Raw genomic sequence first — 23,626 nt, 5'->3', positions numbered from 1 at the left:
TTTCAATTGGCAGTGATAATGAATTATGATAATCTCAAATGTTTTCAATAAATATTTTAGTTTATCGTATGTATTATATCAAGATCTCACTGCATGCATGACTGATGGGATTAAAGGAGAAAGGCAACATTTCCTTGAATTTTTCCAATAACTAGTGGAGGAAACTGGAAATGGCTGAACCTGTAGATAGCGTCAAATTTGATTTGACAGATCTCGCAGGGTAACATTCAACAGGCTCAATACCTTGTGATCATACTGACGTTTTTCTTAACAGTTACGAAAAAGAGAAGAAATCTGAAGAGAACTACATTGGAAAATGAGAGAAGAAATTAATAGTCAATGTTTTTATCATAAAAATTCTCTGTTCAGTAAACAGCAGTTGTTATTTAATTACTTTCAAGAGGAATCCCGAACCTTCACTTACTTATATTATGTCAACGTGAAAAAAAACACAACACATTAACGTGCAACAAAGCATTTTGCATGGACTTGTTTATATGGTTATTGTTGATATACATGTGTTAAGATTAATTAAAACATATACTATATCAACTATAAATTGCTTCTGTTTGTGAATGCGTGTAATGCATGCATATTGGCTTCAAGTTCTCATAATGCTTCATATGAAAGCAAAATTGTGTGTAAACCTCATCTCTCATGTCAGTGACTGATTTCAAAATGCTTGTCTTGGTGTTACACAGCCAGTGTCCCAACTCTTGTGTATCTACTTTAATGTTTCACCCTCGCGATCTAACGTTATAACATTTCAGGTCATGGACATCCTCTTAGACACAGCAAATGCTTTCGGGACAAATTATATTTCGGCTCCATAGAGCCTCCATAGTACTGTCTTAAAGTTGACTTTATTAGTCTTCGGATGCTACGTCTAGTACACACGAATAGTCTTCAGATGTTACGTCTAGTACACACAAACAGGACCGTTTAGCCTGTATAAGGAATATGGCAGGCTGTGGATCTTCCAGTTGGCTGACTGTTGGTAATATCCGGGGTTTTTTAGCAAATAGATATAGTTTGTATAAAAAAATGTACGATATACAACGAATAGTTGCACAACTACCACACAACCTTTGGACACTGACACCGCATCAAACACGGTGGTAGACTGGACGCAGTTATGTGCCCATACATTATATAACCCCTGCCGACAGGGTGGGGATGGTGGTTGAAAGCAAAACGAACAACCCTGTGTGTTGTCTACTTAATGCTGTTGTCTACAAAATGCTTTGATCTTGCCTCTAACCATGCATGTAGTAGGAGTAAACGGTGATCAGGATGGCCTGGAAATAAACACGATTCATACTTGTTGCATATCAAGGCACCAAGTGAGTGAGTGAGTATGGTTTTACGCCACTTTTAGCAGTCATGCCCAAAAACTGAACTGAGGGTTTTACAAGTATCCATCACAACTAATGTAAGCAAACATGTGAATAGTCTCAGTTCACTGAAATTTAATAATTACGGAACTTGCAGTCACTAGTTAAAAAGCAATCAGTGAGATAGTATATAAATACTGGGAACGCTAAACCACTTCATAGTAAATAGACAAGTGCACCTGTGAATGGCGTGGTGGCCGTAGCCTTGTATATCAAGGTTTTTAATACCGAGTGAAACAAAGATGAGTTGCCAGCCTTCACTGGAAATGCTGCATGCTGCATGTCCAGCCTCCATCAACACCTCTCGTTTTCTTCGCAATCCCGAGCCTTGCGCATAACCATTGTCATAACATGATTGAGTGACTTCCTTCCATCAGCTAAAGGATTACCCACAAAGAAAACATGGATTAAAATCCTAAAGATATCCTATCAACACGTCATAAGTGCTCACCACCAATTTCCTCTGATAGTAAACCTATGGTATCCCCAGTAATACTCACCATGGTCGTTGGGCAAATGTTAAAATCACAAACCCAAACGAGATTCTGTCGACATGGTCACACCAGGTGATTGTGAAGATCTCTAATTCTATCAACAGTGAGACAACATGGCTGTTCATATTCATTTCAAATATCCTCTCTGAATTAGTGATAAATGCTCCCACACAAAACTTTCTCTTAATAATACTTACAAAATACCAAACAGAAAGTGGGGTATGGGGTGTGGGGAAATGTGACATATCCTTCGTGAAATATAAGACTTAAGTAGTGGTGACTGTTCTATCATAATTGTACTATTTAAAGCATAAATTTGGCGAACGAAAAACCTTTGATTTGCAGTCACCTGGAATGACTCACGTCAATGACTCAAAACGAATATGTCCGCAATCCACAAACAATCACTTCTTTAATGGCAAACATTTGCCAACACGCAACAGTCGTGTCAACTCGGGGGTTCCCTCAGCAATAAACTCGCTTCTAACTTCACTACTATTCTACTGTCGGGTAGCCATAATGGCTAAACTGGACCCTCGTGGAATGGTTCATGCCATAAAAGTCCAGCACTAATTAAGACGGGCCAGCCTTGGGTTTATGGTCTGGTGAACCAAGGTCAATGGCTGCTTATTAACTCAAGATTCACTTCTCACTGTTTCTATTTATACCACTATTTATTTGATATATTTGCCAACTTCAACTGAAACCCGGTCCCGTGTTACACGCATGGCAACCCGTGCGCAACGACTGACCCACGGATGCTCAACGGGTTGCACACGCGCTGCACGCCCGTTCCATACGCGCGTTGGATGGGTGCTCAACCCGCGTTCAACACGTTGAGCACCCATGTCACATGCGTGTTGCACGTGTTATGGGAATGACCTTTAAGGCAGTAGTGTATGTTATCAGCCCATGTAGTATTATCGTGGCAGTATGTAGTTCATGAATAGAAAACATTTCATTCTAATCTTCCCCATTATCTGAATTAACTTTATAGCTTTCTATTCCTGTTGCTTTAGGTATTTTTGCAATTTAGGTACATCGTTTGACGAAGAAGAATGTTTCACCAAAATTACACCAATAGAGAAATAGGTGTCTGTACCAGGATGTAAATAGGTTATAGAGTTATCATTAAAAATGGATAAAGCGTTATCAGAAATGAAATATTCTAATATCTTCCCTTTACAGTTTGAATCACCACTTCCCAAAAGTGGGTTATGTCCATTGAAGTCGACCATTCCATTTGATATTTCCATGCACAGGACATGGCGTGACCAGTCGATTGATAGATTCCGGCCAATTCTACCACCCAATTAGGTGAGGTAAGGGTCAAAGTGGTGTGTTGGGCAAAAGGAACACTGTTCATGGCTCCAGTGCCCTCAGCCACCAGAATCTCCTCCTCCACCGACACAGGGGCACAACCCACGGCAAATAGGGTACCCAATTCGGTCGCCTTTTACGACCAGCAGTTGGGTGCTGAGGACACATTCTACCCCGGTTCCAGAAGGGGGAAGAGTGGTTAGCGCTACCCAGCACTCACCACGTGGATGTTGCTCTTAAAGAGTGCATTGTTTGGAATGAGTTAAGTCCGGGATTCGAACCCAGGTGAGGCACCTCATCGCCAACACACAAAGTCAGCGATCCATCCAACTCAGCCACCGAGGCATCAGTGGCAAAATTGATGTCTGATGCATTCCTCTGTGTTTACTTGTACCATACGTTCCCGTGTTTTTTTCAGGTGCCTTTCCTTTGCATGTGACTACTACCGACGGTGGGGCAGGATTTCTCGTTCACCTGTAACCTCACTATTTGAAAGTGATTCATAAACACATGCTCGTGATATAGTGAGATTCATATTATCGACTCTGCGATTGGCAGATATCAGTTAAATTTTAGATATGGGATTCTTTAAGAACCACCAACCCATAAATTATTTCTTATTTTACTTTGCATTGTCCGACATTTTTACAATGATGTACTTTAGCAATAAGATTAATTATATATGTGGGAAACTATGAAAACCACTAACCCATAAATTATTTCTCATTTTACCTTGGATTGTCCTACGTCATTACAATGATGTACATTAGCAATAAGATAAATCATACACGTGGGAAACTATAAGAACCAACAACCTATAAATAATTTCTTATTGTAATGGAGATTTTCAAATATCATTATTTTGAAGCAAATCAAGGAAATGGTGATTCACACGAAAATTGCATCTGTCTCGCCAATGGAGTGCATCAGGTTATGCGACACTTAACACAAATCAAAACAAGATTGCTTAAGAGGAGTTGGCCCCCGCCAAGTGAAACGTCTTTCATGTGGATGAGACTCCCTCCTGGGATCCTTTATATCTAAATAATCTATAATTTCAGTGAGATATATTTTAGCTTTTTTTACCAATTTCCAATCACCACACATGATAATTTTCTGACTGTCCAAGTTTTCCAGGATTTATTTTATGGTCTTAACGAATTCTAGCTTGTCTTCATTCGGTCCATAAAAAAATAATTTGTGTGTAGACAAAATTATTTGTTGTAACATTAATTGCTACATAATTACCTTCCTGTTGATCTACCATTGTATGTGTAATCTCTTGCATAACTTTAAGTTATTTCTAGATAAACAACAACGTACTATATCTGATGAGATATTATACATATCGCTCACGCAATCCAGTGATTAATATCATGTTTATCAACCAAGTCAGTGAGCCTGACCACCCGATCCCGTTAGTCGCCTTTTACAACAAGCAATGTCGCCTTTTACGGCAAGCATGGGTTGCTGAAGACCTATTCTAGCCCGGAATCTTCACGCCTGGACAGGGTCATACTAATCCCTCAAAGTATAGACAAATTCCAATTACCAGCTGCGTTTGCAAAACCGTGGAACGCATGGTCAACAATAGATAAAAATGATACTTGGAATCTAATAATTTAATTACCAATATTCAGTCTTGATATCGGAAAGAATAGAAGTATTGCTCACAATTGTGTTAGATTCAAGTCATACGTTTCCAATGCCATTATATACAAGCAGCATGGAGCGTTTATCCTTTTTTCAAATTAGGAAAAGCATACGACACAACGTGGAAACATGGTATTTTAAAAGATTTACATGATTTGGGGTTGCGAGGCCGTTTACCTCAATATATATCCAAGTTTTTATCAGACAGACATTTTCAGATTTGTGAAGGTTCTACCCTGTCTGATCATTACAATCAGGATCAGTTTGTTCCACAGGGCAGTATTTAGTGTGTCACGTTATGCATAAACATAAAAAACGTATCTCAAGTTTTAAACGATTTAATTGATAGATCTTTATTCGTGGATGATTTTAACATTTCATGCCGTGGTAAAATTATGAATACTGTCGAAAGGCAACTACCAGTTTGTTGAAATAAAATCCATAAATGGGCATTAGGTTTTCAAGTTTCAAAATCTAAAAGGAACTGTATCCACTTTTGCGAAAATGCAAACCTCATAAAGACCAAGAACTAGTTTTAGATGACAATCCTATTAAAGTTAAAAAGGGGGCCATGTTTTGGGGCATCATTTTCGATCAACCTTTGACGTTCTTACGGCACATCAGGTTTCTGAAAAATAAATGTCTGAAAGCACCTGACATGCTGAAAGTTTTTTTTTGTTAATTCCAATTTCCATCACTGGTGAAGATTGCAATGAAATATTTTCATTGCATGAGCTACACAGCGCCCTTGAGCAAGCTCATGATACTGCAGCAGGTGATGATAGTATTCACTATCAGTTACTGAAGCATTTGCTTGAATCATGTCTTGAGACACTCCTTCATGGCATAATGCCATTGTTGTCTCCATACCAAAATCTGGCCTGGATCATACAGATCCCTCACATCATCGCCCTATATCTTAAACCAGTTGTTCACTAAACCATGGAACGAACAGTAAATAATATATTAGTTTGATATCTGGAAACCAATAATTTTCTCACAAATATTCAATGTGGTTTCCGGAAGAATGAATGGACTATTGATCATTTAGTATGGTTAGAATGCTTTGTTAAAAATTCTATAGTCAACAAACAATATGTCTCACAAATTTTCTTTGATCTTGAGAAAGCATACGATACTACCTGGAAGCATGATATTTTAAAGGATTTACATGATTTGGGCTTGAGAGGTCGTTTGCCTCATTTTATATCTCTCTTTTTTTGTACAGACAGGCAATTTCAAGTTCGAGTTGGTACAACCCTGTGTGACCATTATATTCAGGACCAGGGTGTCCTGCAAAGCAGTATTTTGTCTGTCACTTTATTTGCTATTGAAATAAATAGCCTGTCAAAGGTTGTATGTGATTCACTAGATAATTTTAATCTTTCGTGTCGTGGTAAAAATATGCATACGATAGAAAGGCAGGTGAAAAGGCAGGTCTAAATTGAATTCAAATGTGGTCTCTTAAAAACGGGTTTAAATTTTCGAAATCAAAACATAATTGTATACGCTTCTGCAGAAAATATAAGCTACATAAAGACCCTGAATTATTTGTAAATAGCACCCCCATAAAGGTCTCATCTTTGATAGCCGTTTAACTTTCCTACCACATATTAAAGCATATACGTCTGAAGGCAAGGGGTTTATTGAAAGTTGTATCCAAATCAAAGTGGGGAGGAGATCACACAACCCTCTTACACTTATACAGGTCACTGATCCGTTCTAAACTTGGTGACGGCTCAATCGTCTGTGGTGGAGCATATAATAGTAACTTACAAAAACTATACTCAACGCAAGTGGTTTTTAAGCAAATAGGTAACAAACACGTAACCATAAAATGATTCGAATTTTAGCATGTAGTGAAGCCTGATGGTTTTATCAATATTTTTGGTTGCGTTTTGAAAGCCCCGAGTAAAAACGCAACATACAAAATGAATCGCCAAAGCGCACCATTTCAATGAATACATGTATGTGGGTATCATGCACCCATTTCTCGCGAAATGGAAAATGCACGAACTGTAGTGGGTATGTAACTGTGGCCGATTCTTGGACCTACCACTCCTTGGTCAACAATGCCGCGCCTAATTCAAATTCAGAGAAAAAAGGCTATCGGACGTTTTGAAGCGTCGAGGAGATCGTATCGCTGACAGAAACGTTGTTGAAAGGGATCCATGGGGTGGACTAGTGTCTTTATGGGCAGGGATTGGACTTAATGCGAGACTTGGACCCATGTGCTTTCTGAATGTTGGTCAAGGTTGGGGACACGGCGGTATATCGACCAGGTTATCAGAACCCACGTTGTTCCATTTTTTGCACAACATCAACAACACATTTTCCAGCACGACAACGCTCGTCCCCATGTTGCCAGAGCTACCATGGCCTTTCTGCAACAAGACCTCATCCGTGTTCTAAAGTGGCCAGCCCTCAGCCCTGATCTGAACCCTATCGAACACTTCTGGGGTGAGGTTCAAAGGCGTCTGCACAATGTGCGCCCAGTCCCTACAACTGCCGATGTGTGCAGGAGGATCCCTATGGCCTTCACAAATCGTCTGATCAACTCAATGTTCAGGAGATTTGTGGCAGTGATCAATGCTAATGGTTGTCACACCAGGTATTGACTGACATTTTGGGTAACTGTGTAAGCCCTTAACATTTGAAAAATCCATTAAACTGCCTTCAGTCAATTTTTTGTCAATCTTGCCCTATTAGTATTTCTTGTTTTTACTGTTGAAAATAAATAACATATATACTGCATACTCGGCTTGCGTTTCTTTTGAGTTTGAGTATAGATACAAGCCATAAGCAAGGCCTGAGGCTTTGCCTTGGATATTGTCACAATTCTCCTATTCCAAGTCTCTCTGTTGAGCCTTCTCTTGAACAACGCCGTCTGAAATTATCTTTACAATACATCACTAATTATATTCTTATCAGTCAAATCCAGCTTTTAAATGCGTATTAATTCCACTTTACAAGGATATTTACAATAAGAAATCATCTCTTGTTCCACCACTTGGAATAAGATTTAAATCTTAATGTCGTTTGCGCTGCTAAGATTATCTTTCATGATATAGCTCCCATACATCTGTTTTCATCGCCTCCTTGGCAAATGGTAAGACCACATGTAGACCTCACCATAACTCGGCTTACGAAATCTGATGCAAATCCACTAATTTATATACAAGAATACAATCAATGACGAAACACATATGTCACGTATAAATCTATATTTACAGATGGATCCAAGGATATAATATAATCAATTCATTATTTTTTTTTCAAATGTCATACCTTGAAGTAGCGTTAAATTATTGTCTCCCTAAGAAGGTATGTAAGCCCCACATCATTCGAAGTATTTGTGCATGTTCCTCAACTGTGATATTCTAGTTATTGTACTTTCCTTCCATGAGGGGTTTAATAACGCCTAAATATATGTATTATTAATGTATAAATTCACGTCACGATATGGCTGAAATGTTGCCGATGTGACGTTAAATTTTAACTCACTCAATCAGTCACTCACTGTTTACAGAATCATGGTTTAGTTGCTTGGGAAGTTGCAAATTGTTCATATTATAAAATAGCGGCAGTTGCGGATTTGAATGTAAATGAAGCGACAAAACCCTCTTTCCATATCCAATAGGAATCTCTAAATAAAGCAGAGTAATACTATCCCCTGTTTTTTCCGTGCATCACATATAAGCAAGAGTGAAATCTGTGTGAGCAGGAAGGTTTCGGGGGAGGGGTGACAGGGGAAATTCCTATCTTTAAAAACATTTCCACATTTTGATCATTTAATGAATGGTATTTTTATACATTAGATGTCTGTTTCCAATTTAATTGATATCACCATACACTTAACATTGAATTATTTACATACTAAAATATACAAGGAAATGAATGTACATTTATTAACTTACCACTTTGCTGAACCCAATCATGGTGTTCTTATGTTGCTTGTGCAATTAGTTTTGATCTTGTAAGCAGTAAAGATAAGAGTCACGGAAGGTTAATGTCCATTTTCTCAAAAGGCTCATTCTAACACTACACATACATTTAGAATTGTAAACTTAATTGTCAGATAGAATTTATGGCATAAATAAAATAATAATATTTCTAAGAAATATGTTTGGAATATAATTGGGATCAGTACCATTACAAACAAAGAATGAAAAGTGACAACGCACTGTATAGATTATTCTTATTATTATATGTTAATGATTTATCGACCCGTGAAGATCCAGGGTAGAATAGGTCTTTAGCAGGCAGTATTTGACCTGATACGCGAAATCCTTGCTGTAAGATGTGACTTACAGGATCGGACGGTCAGGTTTGCTGAAAGGGTTTATACATGTCATCGATCCCAATTGCGTGGATCGATGCTCATGATATAAATCACTAGATTGTCTAGTTCAGATTTGATTATTAACAGACCGCTGTCATATAGCTAGAATATTGCTGAATGTGGCTTAAAACAACAACAAATAAAATAAACCAAAACATTGTAGATAAAGAAGTGTGGAGTATTGTTAAACAAGAGTTACCTCTCCTTTAATTGTCGCCCTTTGTTGCCGTACTTAAACTGTTGACGTCCTATTTACGCGAGTTGCTCATTGACAAGGCAAAATAATGACAGATGGTCATTTACTGAGTTCATATCACTTATTGCCGTTTGTTATTCTCTCGAAATTGTTTCGTTATAAACTATAAATTTATCTTCTAACCTGTCAATCGAGACTGTTTGACAAAGCGATATTTTTGTTACATGACCTGAATGTATTCTTTCACTTCCAACTGTGGTCTCCTAGTATCCAGAATGATTTTGCATATAATCATATCTATACGTATGCTTAACAACTTTCGAGACGATAAATATATTACTTTTGGTTTTAATTGTTAAGATTTTGCAAACACAAAACTAATTTTTAAGTCGCAAATACAAAGGGTGGTGAACCGTCCCTGTGTGTTAGGTAGGGATAATTTATGTTTCAAGTTTTTATATGTGTGATGTAATGACTTAATGTCCCGGTAGACACCTTCACAAAAAAGTATATATGATATTCCATGAGTCTTGTAAAATATCTCGTGACTTCGCAGGATCAGAGACACATGATAATGTAGTCAACACATAATTGTTTTCTTTATAAGACCGATTTTGGGAAATGTCTCACTTCAGGAAAGCTGTTATCAGTACGAACTTCTTTGAAGGTGGGAAAATAAATGAAAATAAATGTTCATGTTGTACAAAAAGTGTACCATCACGATCATGTACGCTGAATATCATTCATAAGTTTGGTGACATGAATCTGTCAATGATCACACTGAACTAGGATAATATATTGTTTAATTTTATCAGATATACTAACTTTCACTGTGGCTTTGGTTTGGACCAGTACAGTTAGACTTATTAACATGCAGCGGTTAACAACCTGCTTATGAACATGCTGCATTCTGTAGTATATGATAAACAGGATCACATCGTATTGGATCTGAGAGCTATTTGGCTGATTCACTACTAGTAGGAATTATTCTACGACTATCATATCAGGATACTTCACAATAATATATGTACAACCTTAATTAGATTTGTTCTTTCGTGTAAGGGATATACAGTGTCGTTTAAATACCGTTGTGTCCAATTTTGAGCTTATGCTTGTCTCGTGGTAACAGCTTCGTCTGTGCATATTCCTTTCTTATTCGTCATTTTCAGTTGTGTCGAATCTCGGTTTTAACGTTAGTCCCTTCAACTTCGACACAACGGTGTTTGACCTAATTTTACTTTGACTATCTATTTTAGAGTTCTAACGATCTACTTGACATTTCAGGGATGGTGACAGAGAGTCGGACAAAGTGATAATTCTCACGGCGACCACTTTCAAAGGGAATAGATAACACCAAACAATATTTCAATGGCACATAAATGTTTTTATTGGTATGTTTCAAATCTGAAACGGATTATTCTCAGTATAAAATATATCATATGAAATATTGATGCTGATTCCTCAACAAACGTGACCGCTGACAGTGGGCGTTCCAAAAGCAAAAGCAAAGGCAATTTGACCAGAGACAAGGGACCAGGACACAGTTGAGAAGGGTATTGCAGTGCAAGTGGAGTTCAGTATTCAGATCTTGTTATTTGTCTTAACTTTGTTATTCAGTTTAACATTTTACATTCTACTGGTAACAGTGTTGGTATCAAAGAGTCCAAGCTGTTAAGAATGATACGCGATTTTTTTTGTATTAGTCTTACCTTGACATGGGTCATAATATACAGCATAGATGTGAAGGAGGATATGACTGTATATAGAAAATGTGGACAAAAGGAGCAATGTGACACTCCCCTTGCTGAATTTGAGCCATACGGAAGTTTACTGTGCTTTACCAAATGTTTGCAGCTCGCTAGTTGTAGTCATGTAAGATTCAATTCCAAGACTCTGGTGTGCAGGATCTGCAAGGCATCAGATGTTGTGCAATCTGGTAAACAAAAGTATTCAGAGAGTGATGAAGACTGGAGTTGTCGGAAGAAACCAAGTTCAGTAAGGACATATACTTTTCACTTTTAAGCCTATACGTAATGTAGAATATTCTTTACATGTCTGAGGCGTTGAAATATGTAGTGCAGAGATGCACCCCTAAGGCCTGTCCCAAACGTATGGTCGCTCATAAGAATCTCTTTGATTACATTTTCTAGCGTGTGCCAGCATTATAGCCATGCTTGTTGGTTTAAGTCATTGGATTGAGTATTTTTATCATTTAATCGTTAACAAATAAGCATGAAAACAATCGTTAGATATATTTTCCTTCAATAATATTTACTTTTGATTTGTGTGTGTGACTGTTTGGTGTTGTTACCCAGCTCCTAAAGTGTTTATTCAATTTTGTATGACGTCCCAATGATCGTCATGTACCAAGTTCTACAAATATTCAAGGAAACCCTTAAACCACATAAGAATAAAAAGTTCTCTATTACTTTTACTCATACATAATTGGTAGACTTATGTGGAAGACTTGACATCCGGGATAGCATAACACACCTTGCTAAAAACAACTTACTTTTGATTTAAAGCAGCACATAAATTCCCAGTTGGCTTATCCAAGTTCTTGTAATTATTCATTGTTAAACACGTATATGATCATTTATCTAAATGGACAATTTTCATTGTATTAAATGAACATCAATAATAATGATAATAATAATGGATAATTTACTTTAGCGCCATTGAGGATATTGGACAGTTTAAGGGGCAATAAAAAAACTAGCTACAGCGGCTTATGTATCTAAAGATGTTGCCAAGGATTGGATAAATAAACAAGCAATATAGCAAATATACTTATCAACCCAACGAGGGGAAAAGTTTTATTTTCATAACTTATGAAGTTCATCAGGCTGACCGTTTGTTTCTTCCTCATGATAAAGTAAGACCCAAAACTTATAAATATGCTTTAGGTGTTGTAGATGTAGGCAGTAGGTACAGAGAAGTTGAACCATTAACCTCATAAGTTCCAACTGAAGCAGCTAATGCACTGGGCCGCATATATAAACTGGGACGATATAAATGTCCTATGTTTTTTTCAAAAAGATCCTGCACGCGAGTTTATGGTAACCAAACTATTTACAAAGTGCAATGTTATAATCAGGCGTGGCGAAACAGAGACCCATAGTAGCCAAGCTATTGTTGAAAGATTTAACCGAACATTAGCAGAACGCTTGATTGGGTGTAAATGTGCTTGGGGGATATTAGCAGAATGGGTGACATGATTATAAGCTGTTGTATCAGCACTAAATAATGAAGTAACAAGATTACTTCGTAAGAAACCATCCGATGCTAACGGTGAAATCTGTGATTTCCAGGTAGAGTAGGTGTAATATATTTCTACCAATATACCAGAAACTATTGATGAAGTTCTCAATAATGATACTACACTGGCTGAAAGAATTAAAACATTGTTCATAGAACAGGATGACCATTACCAGTATTTCGCTGCTGTGGGGTTTATTATATCAACCTCTATGACAAACTTACTTCTGTGATAGTACACAAAATAGAAGGAAAAAAGACTTACTGAGTTCGTCATGGTTTCTTAATCTATCACAATCGATTTTCAAACTTGGCACCTGAGACATGAGCAACAATCATTCGTTGTGTCAGGTGCTTGTATACGTGTATTATGAGGACCTCCCATATTTAAGTAAGAATTATTTTTTTGTATAATTAATATGTATGTTACACTTACATGAGTAGCAAACGGACACTGTCTTCCTTCTATTGATAAGTCAATGGGGCATCTTCAAGTTGCCATCTGGACCAATATAAATGCTAGCACGAGGAATCTATTCATTCTTATAACACGAAGAACATCAAACTATACCTGATGACTTTGGTTTTACGTCGCGTTTAACAATATTCCAGCAATATCACGGGAGGAATGGGCTTCACACATTGTACCCATGTCGGATATCGAGCCAGGGTCTTCCCCGTGACGAGCGAATGTTTTAACCACAAGACTACCCTATACTTGATGGACATTACAGTGTATATTCACGCAAGAATGAAATGCTAAAGCCTCATGCTTCTAATACCTTATTATGAGTCAAAAGGAAGGCTTTTAACGGAGAAAAGTATAGAATGAAACTGGCTGGAGAATTAGAACATACACTTGGATTGGCATGAAAAGAAGTAGGGAGATTACCCAATTTACTTCCCTATCAAAAGGATATTATTCTCGACCCCAAAAATCGACTGGCTAGTAAGTATCACAAGTGGTCCGCCACATGTGATGACGGCGGACAAGACACATCATGTAACTAAAATAGTGAATAGTTGGATACGTTTGCAGCTATTATTCCTTCAAAACAAAGGGGTGTTTTCATTGCTCGACTACCGGAGAGCCAGGCTATGAGTTAAAAAGTCATCCAGCATACAAAGATATAAGCTTTAATTTGACTTTTAAATTCAACGAAGTATCAATGTAATTTGAGGACTACCTGAGAGTGCTACCCTTTGTTTTGCAGTCTTGTGGATGCTCCAGAAGACTTCCACGATATGTTTCATGACCTAAGGTTAAATGGCTTAAAAAGTATGAACGCAAACATTGTACTTTGTTTATGCAGCCAGGTATATTTGCCGATATTACTCATGAGGTGGTCCAGGTTACACCTGCTTTAATTGCACGGGGAGCATTTCTAGCACTAATATATTTATGCCCTAAAATATAATGAGGTTGATGTATGAGCGCAAGGCATTGTCCTTCGGCCAATAAAAAAAACAACATGAATGTAATAGTAAGAATGTCATACACATTCTTGTAAAACAGGTAGCATTAGTGAAGATGAGAATAGGATGGTCCAGTATCTCCATCATCTGTACAACTACCTGGTCCAGGTGGGGTGGTACAGTATCTCCATCATCTGTACAACTACCTGGTCCAGGTGGGTTGATCCAGTATCTTCATCATCTGTACAACTACCTGGTCCTGGTGGGGTGGCCCAGTATCTCTATCATCTGTACAACTACCTGGTCCAGGTGGGTTGATCCAGTATCTCCATCATCTGTACAACTACCTGGTCCAGGTGGGGTGGTATGGTATCTCCATCATCTGTACAACTGCCTGGCCCGGTTGGCGTGGTCCAGTATCTCCATCATCTGCGCACCTCACTACAAAATCATTGTTTTAGCCGAGACATTACACTTTTTTGCCAAACGAATATATTTCCTTAAGTTTATCTTTACTTGTTACCTGGAAGAGTATGTAAGACCACGTCTTTCAAAGTATATTTATTTCTGCAAGGTTTTTAATCGTAGCATATGTGTTATTTTAAATGTTTGGCTGAATTTGTCCATGATCACCAACAGCTGATGGGGTGATGTAAATCCGACTGAGTTCCATACAGGTAGCAAACGTACTGTAAGTCCCCATGGTCCCCATGGTCCCCAGCGCTGTGATCTACCTTCAGTTGGTGGCGATCTGGGGCTCGTTGAATGGTTTGTTTGTTATTTATTTTAACATGTTCTCAAACTAGTTCTACGAAAATCTATGATATTCTAGTTATTATACTGTCCTTCGGCGACATAACTGTATACAGTTTAAATATTTTCGTTTATTAATGTAAAATATTGTCTCGTCACGATATGGCTGAAATATTACCGATGTGACGTTAAATATTAACTCACTCACTCTTATTACTTATGAGCAGCAGAATCACGGCACTTTTACTCTGAAGACATATTTCAAAACGAACGTATCGTTTTTCCGTTTTAAAAATACAGTAAATCCGCTGTCTCTGCACTTCATCGTCTTGTCCGTTAACCGACCACCGACTCATGTACTGTATGGGGGGCGTGTGGCACAGGTAGCTTTGAACGTGCTTACCCTTTCCGCGACCATCTGGTATTCAGTATTCCTTGATATAACTTATATAACATTCACAGTTATTTTGTCTTTTGCACTCTCAAATGAATCTGATAGTCGAGGAGGTATTTTCTCTGGTGTTGAAGTTTGATATTCGTACTAATGTAGGCGACTCCTCCTCCTTGCGTCACTTTTAGTATGACCCCCTCAGTTGTTGTATTAACTGTTATTGTTACATCCAACATAAATTTTCAATGCAAGTTTAATAACCAATTCTTACTTTTTACAGGTTCCCCCTTCCGAATGTCAGCTAGGAAGCACAAGTGTAAAGTCTCGAAGTGGTGAAACAAAGTGTGTCCATTATGGTGAGTGCAGAATAGGAATTTATCAACACAGGTGTCGTGCTTCACTTTTACAAAAGCTATACTTTAACAAGCACGAATGTTTCCTGCAGGGGTATAACATCAGAAGATACATGGGTACTTTGATATCTGCCCATAAATATAGATTTTTAAGTCTGTCTGTTTCCATGTCGAAAATGTAATACTTTAGCAATAAACAACGTCATTATTTAATTTATCACAATCATGTTATAGTATTTACGACTCAGGAACATCACGAGGGTGATATTACCCATATTCTCTTGTCTTTATTGTGGAATTCGATATTCATGATGGGTTTTTTTTCAATGCAGTTACAAATTGATCGAACGGTCACACTGTGAAACTTCGTTGTTTGCCGGGCATCATGCCTGACGATATCGATTATAGTTCTCAATGTCAATAACTGCATTGTCTGGTCCTGAGTTTTTTAGTAACAGGCCGTTGTCATGGAGTTGAATATTTCAGGATGTGACGTTAAACAACAAACATACTCCCATGTTCCTTGCCTGTAGCTTCCTATATCAAATAAGAAACTAAATTTTCCAAAGGTATTTACCCGGAACTGATGATTAAAAAGATAAAGCTTGTTATGTTCTTTGCAGTGTTGTTTTTAATCAGGACTCGAATTTTCTTTTCAGACCAACAAGAACACTTACAAAAGAGAACTAGAATGACGACCCAGCCTCTAAACTATTCTCGGTTATTAAAGATGACAGAACAAGGTAATTTGTTTTACTTGTTCAAGAGCTGATGGTTTTCCTTAGCATAAAACAAGAGTGAGGGTGGCCCAGTCGTCTTAGGCGCCGCGATTCGCTGTGCAGAGTTGCGTCCCTTGGGCACGCCAGAAACCTATGATTGTGGGTTCGAATCCCGGTTCGCCCCGATTATGTTTCTAGGTTTGTCAGCACCATATCCGTGCTCGTGGGTTTCACCGAAGTGGTAAACGTCTAAGACCTGCATCACTTCGGGCTTTCCTCCCACATTAAGCTGACACGCCGTGATATAACTGGAATACTGTTAACAGCGGCGCTAAACCCAACTCAGTCAGTGTGATCTGGTCTTCATCGTGCAGTAACATTTGCTAATGAGTGCGTTGTATGATATGCAATCTGTGAGTGACATTCAGACATGCGCCAACACAGCAAAATAAGTTCAGGTTTCGTTTTGCGAAAACCTTCTGGATACCTTCCCACTTTGAATCTGGCCCGTATACATTAGGAAACCTTCCGGATACCTTCCCACTTTGAATCCGGCCCGTATACATTAGGAAACCTTCCGGATACCTTCCCACTTTGAATCCGGCCCGTATACGTCAGGAAACCTTCCGTACAAAATGTCAAAAAATGCATTTTGTTCAAAAACACAATGTTTGAAACTTGAAGATTGGTAAAAGTATCCTGGAAAGTATCACTCGTCACGCCAAAGTATCTCGGTGATCAAGGGTGATAATGGGAATCCCATTTGGAGGCCGTGGGCTTGTTGATAGAATGTGTCTGTCCAGGTAAAGTATGTTGAGCTGATACAGGAGTGTATGAGTCGGATGACTCTTTCAACAAACCCATGGCCTCCCAATGGGATCCCCACTATCACCCGTGATCACCGAGATATTTATGACCCACCTTGAAGAAAAAGCCCTGGAAACATCCCCAATAACTCCCCTCTGCTAGTTCCGCAAAGTTGATGACACCTTTGTCATCCTACATCCCAACAATGACCTCACAACTTTATTGTACCCTCTGCATTCCCAAAACGCACGAATGCAGTTCACCATGGAGGAAGACCAATCGACAGCTCCCCTTGCCGGGTGTACTCGTGCAGAAAGATCAAAAACGACAAACTCCAGACCACTGTTTATCGGAAACCTACCCACACAGATCAATACATACACTATGCCTTCAACCACCCACCTCAAGAAAGAAATTGTTTCAACCCTAGCAAGACGAGCTCACAACATCTGTTCCACGAAGCAACATCTAACTACTGAACAAAGCCACTTTAAACAAGTATTTACACAGCATAACCTCTATCCTGAGCAACTAGTACAACAGACGATAAAGAACATCACCAAGAAATCTCAGAAATCCCCACGTCAACAGTCTGCACCCTTTGTGACCAGCCTCTCCTACCTGGGAATAGTTAGCGACGAAATCCAGAGACTCTGAAAGAAACAGGCCAACATTGATGTAGTTTTCAAAAGAAGTCATACTATTCAGAAACCAATTAAAACCACAGGGAAACCACTACCAGCCACAAGATAGAACCATCAGGAGCAGTGTACAACATTCCATGCAATTGTGGTCAAGCTTACATAGGAGAAACATCTAGGCCCCTCAAAACCCGAATTAAAAAAACATCAAATCTCACTCTCCAAAGATGACTCTAAATCAGCTCTATTAGACCACATCCGTGACAACCCAAGCCACAGCATCCAGTGGGGGAGAGTCACAACCCTCGACACCAACCTCAAAGACTTCAAGATCAGGAAGCTACAAGAAGCCATCAACATTAAACACTTCAGCCCTCAATCAACCGTGACCAAGGCTATTACATACCCCTGGCGTACCGTCAACTCATCAAAGACCCCAATCAGCCATAATCCCATTGTTTATATTACTGGCTTCATCCATTGTTTTAGGCACTGACTTCATCGATGATTGTCATCACTACCCTTGCGTGTACATAACAGGCTTCTCTACTCCAGTATAACAATATCTACTCTACTGTATAAACATTTCCTCCTACTTATATATATACTTGTCAACTATACTCTGTAAATCACTTGCTTGATAACGGTGTTAGAACCTACACCGAAACGTCGCTCTTAATTGTAATAAAGAAGTTGTTCATCCATACATTCTTATCCTTACTTGCATATTAAAAAGATGAAACATGGCAAAACTGATCATCAAGGTTAACATCAAAGTGTCAAGTGTTCTTAACCTGAAACATAACACTAGTCTCAAAGCAAAATGGCATCACAACTCAGTATCTCGTGTGTCCGCCATTTGCATTAATGACTGCCGTGCAACGTCGATACATGAATGGATGAGTAGGTTGAAGAAGACCATAGGCACTTGAGCCAACACTCTGAGGGACGCCTGACGCAGTTCAGCTGCAGTTGTCATTCTTGGTTGGACGTCATTCAGCCGTCTTTGGATCTCGCCCCACAGTTGCTCAATGGTGTTTAAATCGGGACTGAGGGCAGGCCAGTGCATGGTTCTAATGCCATTCTGCTGGATGAAGTCTCGTGTTGCTCTCGTAGTGTGGACACGGACGTTATCATGCTGAAACTCGTGGTTGCGGCGATGTGACAAATGAGGTATGTTGTGTGGTCTCAAGATTTGATCAATGTACCAAGCTGCTGTGACACCATGGCCTCTCCCTGGACCGATGTTCTTGAAGACCATAGGGCCGATCCCTATTCATGACCAATTCCATCCCACACAATGATGCTTGGACCACCCCACGAGTCTCTCTCAACAACATATGCATCCGAATAACGTTCCCCACGGCGTCGCCAGACTCTCTCTCGTCATCTGCTGTTGAGATACAGTAATGGCTTAACAGTCTGAGAAGAGGATTCTTCTCCACTGCTGGCGGCGCCAATGCTGGTTCTGTGTTGCCCACAGAAGACGGTGCCGGCGATGACGTGGTGTCAGAATGGATCCTCAGTGTGGCCTGTGACAGTGGATGTGTCTGCTCGTTAATCGTCGACGCACCGTGTCCGTACTAATGTGTCGCTGGTGTGTCCCCATGGTCTGTCGAGCAGTTTCTGCAGCATTATCAAAGTGATCTTGAAGATGCTGTCGCACAGTCTGACGATCCTGACGTCGGGTTGTGGTGAGCCTTGGTCGGCCGCTATGTGGCCGGTCATCTGTAGCTTTGGTGTTCTGGCACCGTTGCTGGAGCCGGTATATGGCCCTTACTCGACTTGAAATGCATTGGCTACTTGCCGGGCGATTTGTTCAGCTTGCAATCGTCCAAGGGATTGGTGTCGCTGATTTATTGTTAATATTGGCATGTGGTAGCAATTCAACAACGAATGCATGTTATCCGATCTGGGTGAGATCTGGATTTTTATAGGGCAAAGAATGGGGGAACGCATATGCTTTTCAATTTGCACTCACGTTACCATGGGTTACGGGTTACCATGGCTGTTGCTGTGATGCGTTTTGGCGATCGGTTTTATCGTCATCTGCTTTGTTTTTTGTCATTAAATTTCATTTTTTCCGGACAAGGTAATGTAAAAATTTAGAATCTTTGACAAAAAATATTTATATGATAATTGTTCATACAATGTTACTTGGGGTGACGTTTCTTTTGCGGTTCAGTATAGTTCAAAGCACAGCAGAAGCACTAGCAATTTTAACAGCACTAAACTATATCAATTACGAATCAAAATATAAACAATTCATTACTTTTTTTCACATTCACTTTCGTGCCTTCAGTCTATTAAAAATGTGTCTTGTTAACATCCATTTTTAATTGATTTAATTTAATTTAATTTTTAATTCTTGATGAGCCATCCCACACTTGTGGCGCTTCTCACGAAAATGCTATTTATTACTAATTTCTGTGTCAAAATTACTCCATTATTAGAAATGATATGTATTATTATACAGATGGATATAATATAAAAACAGAATATAATCAATACATGCTTTTATGTTAGAATCTGGTAGATTCAATATAGTCTTATACTTCAGTTATATACTCATAATATAATGATTAAATTATTGCTCAACTGACAAATTTGTTTGCAAATCCTTTTCATTTTGAAATAAATATGCTTAAAACGCACGTAGCAGTGCATAGCAATACGAAGATTGCATTAGTTATGACATGAAAAGAAGTTATGTGTAAAATCCTCAAAATGGCAACGACAAGGGCAGGTAGTAGGATCCAGCGGCAGTATCCCAGCCATATAACGGCGGTCTGTAAATAACCCAGTCTGGACCAGTTAATCATGTGATTGACATTATAAGTATATATGTACGCAATTGGAGTGGAATCATGGATATTCACCTTATGAAAGGGTGAGCATATTCTCTGAGATGTTGTGATCATCATAATACAGAAGTTGACATCAATACATTCTCCTCCTTATGTGTATCACTTCAAAGCTACATTCATAGGTTTCATGAGTATGTGTGTGATATATGTGTGACGCTGCATTCTAACCTGAGGCTGGAGGGGATGATTTTAAAGAAACGAGTACCACCTTCAAATTTAAAGCCTGATACATGAATTTGAAGAGTTATAGTTGTGGCGACACTCTCAGTGAAACCGCACACAGTAATTGATTTGTAGTAGTAAATTGTCTTAGCATTTTCAATCTGCAGCTGTAAAGAAGTTCCAAAATTATAACGAACACCCGCTCAGACATAAGGAGGGACAAGATGACATAGATATTAACCAAATTGTAAACTTGTTTTCAATTTATGAGAGATAAGGCGATGCTATGTCGGGAACGGATATGCTGTGAAGCTCTCTGCCTTTCCAAATATTCATATGTTTATGAATATGAGTTTTGCCGTATTGTAAACAATCTTCCGTCCCATGGAAAAGATACAACGTATAAACTGCCCATTGAACACATATTGTATACCTGCCGGCGCAAAATGATGTATATTTTGTGTATCTCAACAAACACCTGAGGTTCAAATAACTTGCACCACATGTTGTACAACCATTGTTAAATGTGTTATTGTATTAATACATCGTGTTCTTTGTGTTCAGAGTAACAATCCCATACAACTGTTTTCATCGCCTCCTTGGCAAATGGTAAGGCGAAATGTATACCTCACATTAACTAGATTAAAGAAATCTGATACAAATCCACTAATTAATAAACAATAATACAATTAACTACGAAACACATATGACACTTATAAATATATTTACAGATGGATCCAGAGATGGTGGCGCAGTTGATAATAGTTTACAATTCACAGCAGAAGCACCCGAATTTTAATAGCACGAACATATATAAAGAACCAATCCAAATATAAACAATTCAGTATTTTTCAGGATCACTTTTGTGCCTTCAGGCTATGAAAATGATTCAATGATCTTGCTACTGGCCAATACGACATCGTCTTTTGTTGGTTACCTAGCCATGTTACCATGTATCACTGGTAATAATGGCTGCTGCTGCAGCAGCTGCAAAAGTAGCAGTCAGCAAATCTATAGCACAACTTCTGATCCCCTACACTGATTATAAACCTGTAATCAGATCTTACATCCGTGATGTAACACCCAAGTGTCAATAAATTATATCAAATTCAACCAAATATCGGTTACACCTACTTGGGTTGTCAGTACAAATTTCATTATGCGACGATGTCTATTGGGAAATCGAGATATACACAAGGGATAACTATTTCAGTGTTAAAACAATTAAGGACAGTTCAATTATGTCCATTCTCATTTAATATTATGCTTTTTAAAAGAAATCGAACTTGTTCATGAATTTTGATGTGCTTTATGTATAATTTTATAAATTGGTAGTGCTAATTAATAACGAAGAGGGGGGTTGAAGTAGCATAAAATTATTGTCACACTAAAGGGTATGTAAGTCGAACATCAATCGAAGTATTTTCATGCATGCAAGACGTTCAAACGTATTATTTTCGCCATTTTCATATTAGGCTTAACTTGTAAACTATCGCCATATATATAAATCCTTCCAGGGTCCACGCAGGAAGCAAAGGCACTGTAAGTCCCCATGATTCCATGTGTGGTGATCTCCCTATAGGTATTGACGATCTTTAGCGTTGTGTTGTTATCTCATTCTACCTGTTTTTTAATGTTCCTCAGCTAGTTTAAAATCCTGACTGTGATATTCGATATGATATTGTCCTTTTTGTATAAAGTTTGTATAAAGTCTTTATAAAGTCTGTGACGTTACATTTTAACACAGTCATTCACTCATAGTAACAAAATGAAAACAAACTTCCACTGAAAAATAGTGGTTGCATTTACAAACTCTTATCTGGCATAGGGTTATGGAGATGTATGTTATATTTGCCAGCACAATGTTATGATTTGTTACGATAAATTCCACTGGATGCGTTTTCATATTTTCATTTAACATGTTAACCTGGAACTAAAGTAGTGTACTGCACATCACAACATGTAGTACATATACACCACAGCAACTTCACAGCCTGGAGTAGGTTTGTTGCCACATATCCATATAATTGTTCCATTTTGGCTGATTTATTCGTTGTAATGTGAGAGCAGACATTGCATCAGTCTCTTACTGACAAATAACCCATGTGATACCATTCAAATGGTTGCCTATTGCACATTATTAGTTCCGTTTATAATCATTTTAGCCACTTAGATTAAGAAAACATATGAAATAAAAACATTGAAAATAAAAGTGCTTTCATAAACCAGCGTCTGCTATCAATTGCGCCGCAACGAGCAAACATTCAAAACTCTCCACATCGCTGGGCTTATGTAATCGTGGAGATTATAGATCACTGAGATGCATTGTTTTGCCAGTGTGTGTGGCGATTGTATACTACAACTTACGTCATAGGGTATTGTGACCTGTTTGAAAAGTTTGTGGTACTGTATCCACAAGGTAGGCCAAATTTTCTCGACAAACCAGTGCTTGATATTGCGAGCAACGATCCACTCTGTCAAGTACCATGGCATACCATGAACCAAGTCACCGAGCCTGATTATCCGATCCATTAAATTATCTCTTACACCTAGCTTAGGTTTATTGGGACCAATTCCAATCTGGAATCCCGACATGAGTGGGTATGCAGCTTTTAGCAATAGTCCAGCAATATCAATGCGAGGGACATTGTAACCATGAAAGGAATCGAACCTATCTCTTTAGCATGAAGAGAACGCTTCAACCACTAACCTAACCCACCACCAAAATTCCAAATGATGAAGTTGTCATGGTTATTATTCAACAAGTTCAAGTGAAAATATCCATACCTTTAAAATGTCATATCTACCACTTAACTATGTTTACTGTAACAAAACTTCCCTGTCATTAAATTTGTTCTTG

The sequence above is a fragment of the Haliotis rufescens genome, unplaced genomic scaffold, assembly GCF_023055435.1.
Source record: "Haliotis rufescens isolate VD_foot unplaced genomic scaffold, xgHalRufe1.0.p SCAF_34, whole genome shotgun sequence".
NCBI lineage: Eukaryota > Metazoa > Mollusca > Gastropoda > Lepetellida > Haliotidae > Haliotis > Haliotis rufescens.
Note: the sequence above shows the minus strand (reverse complement) of the source record.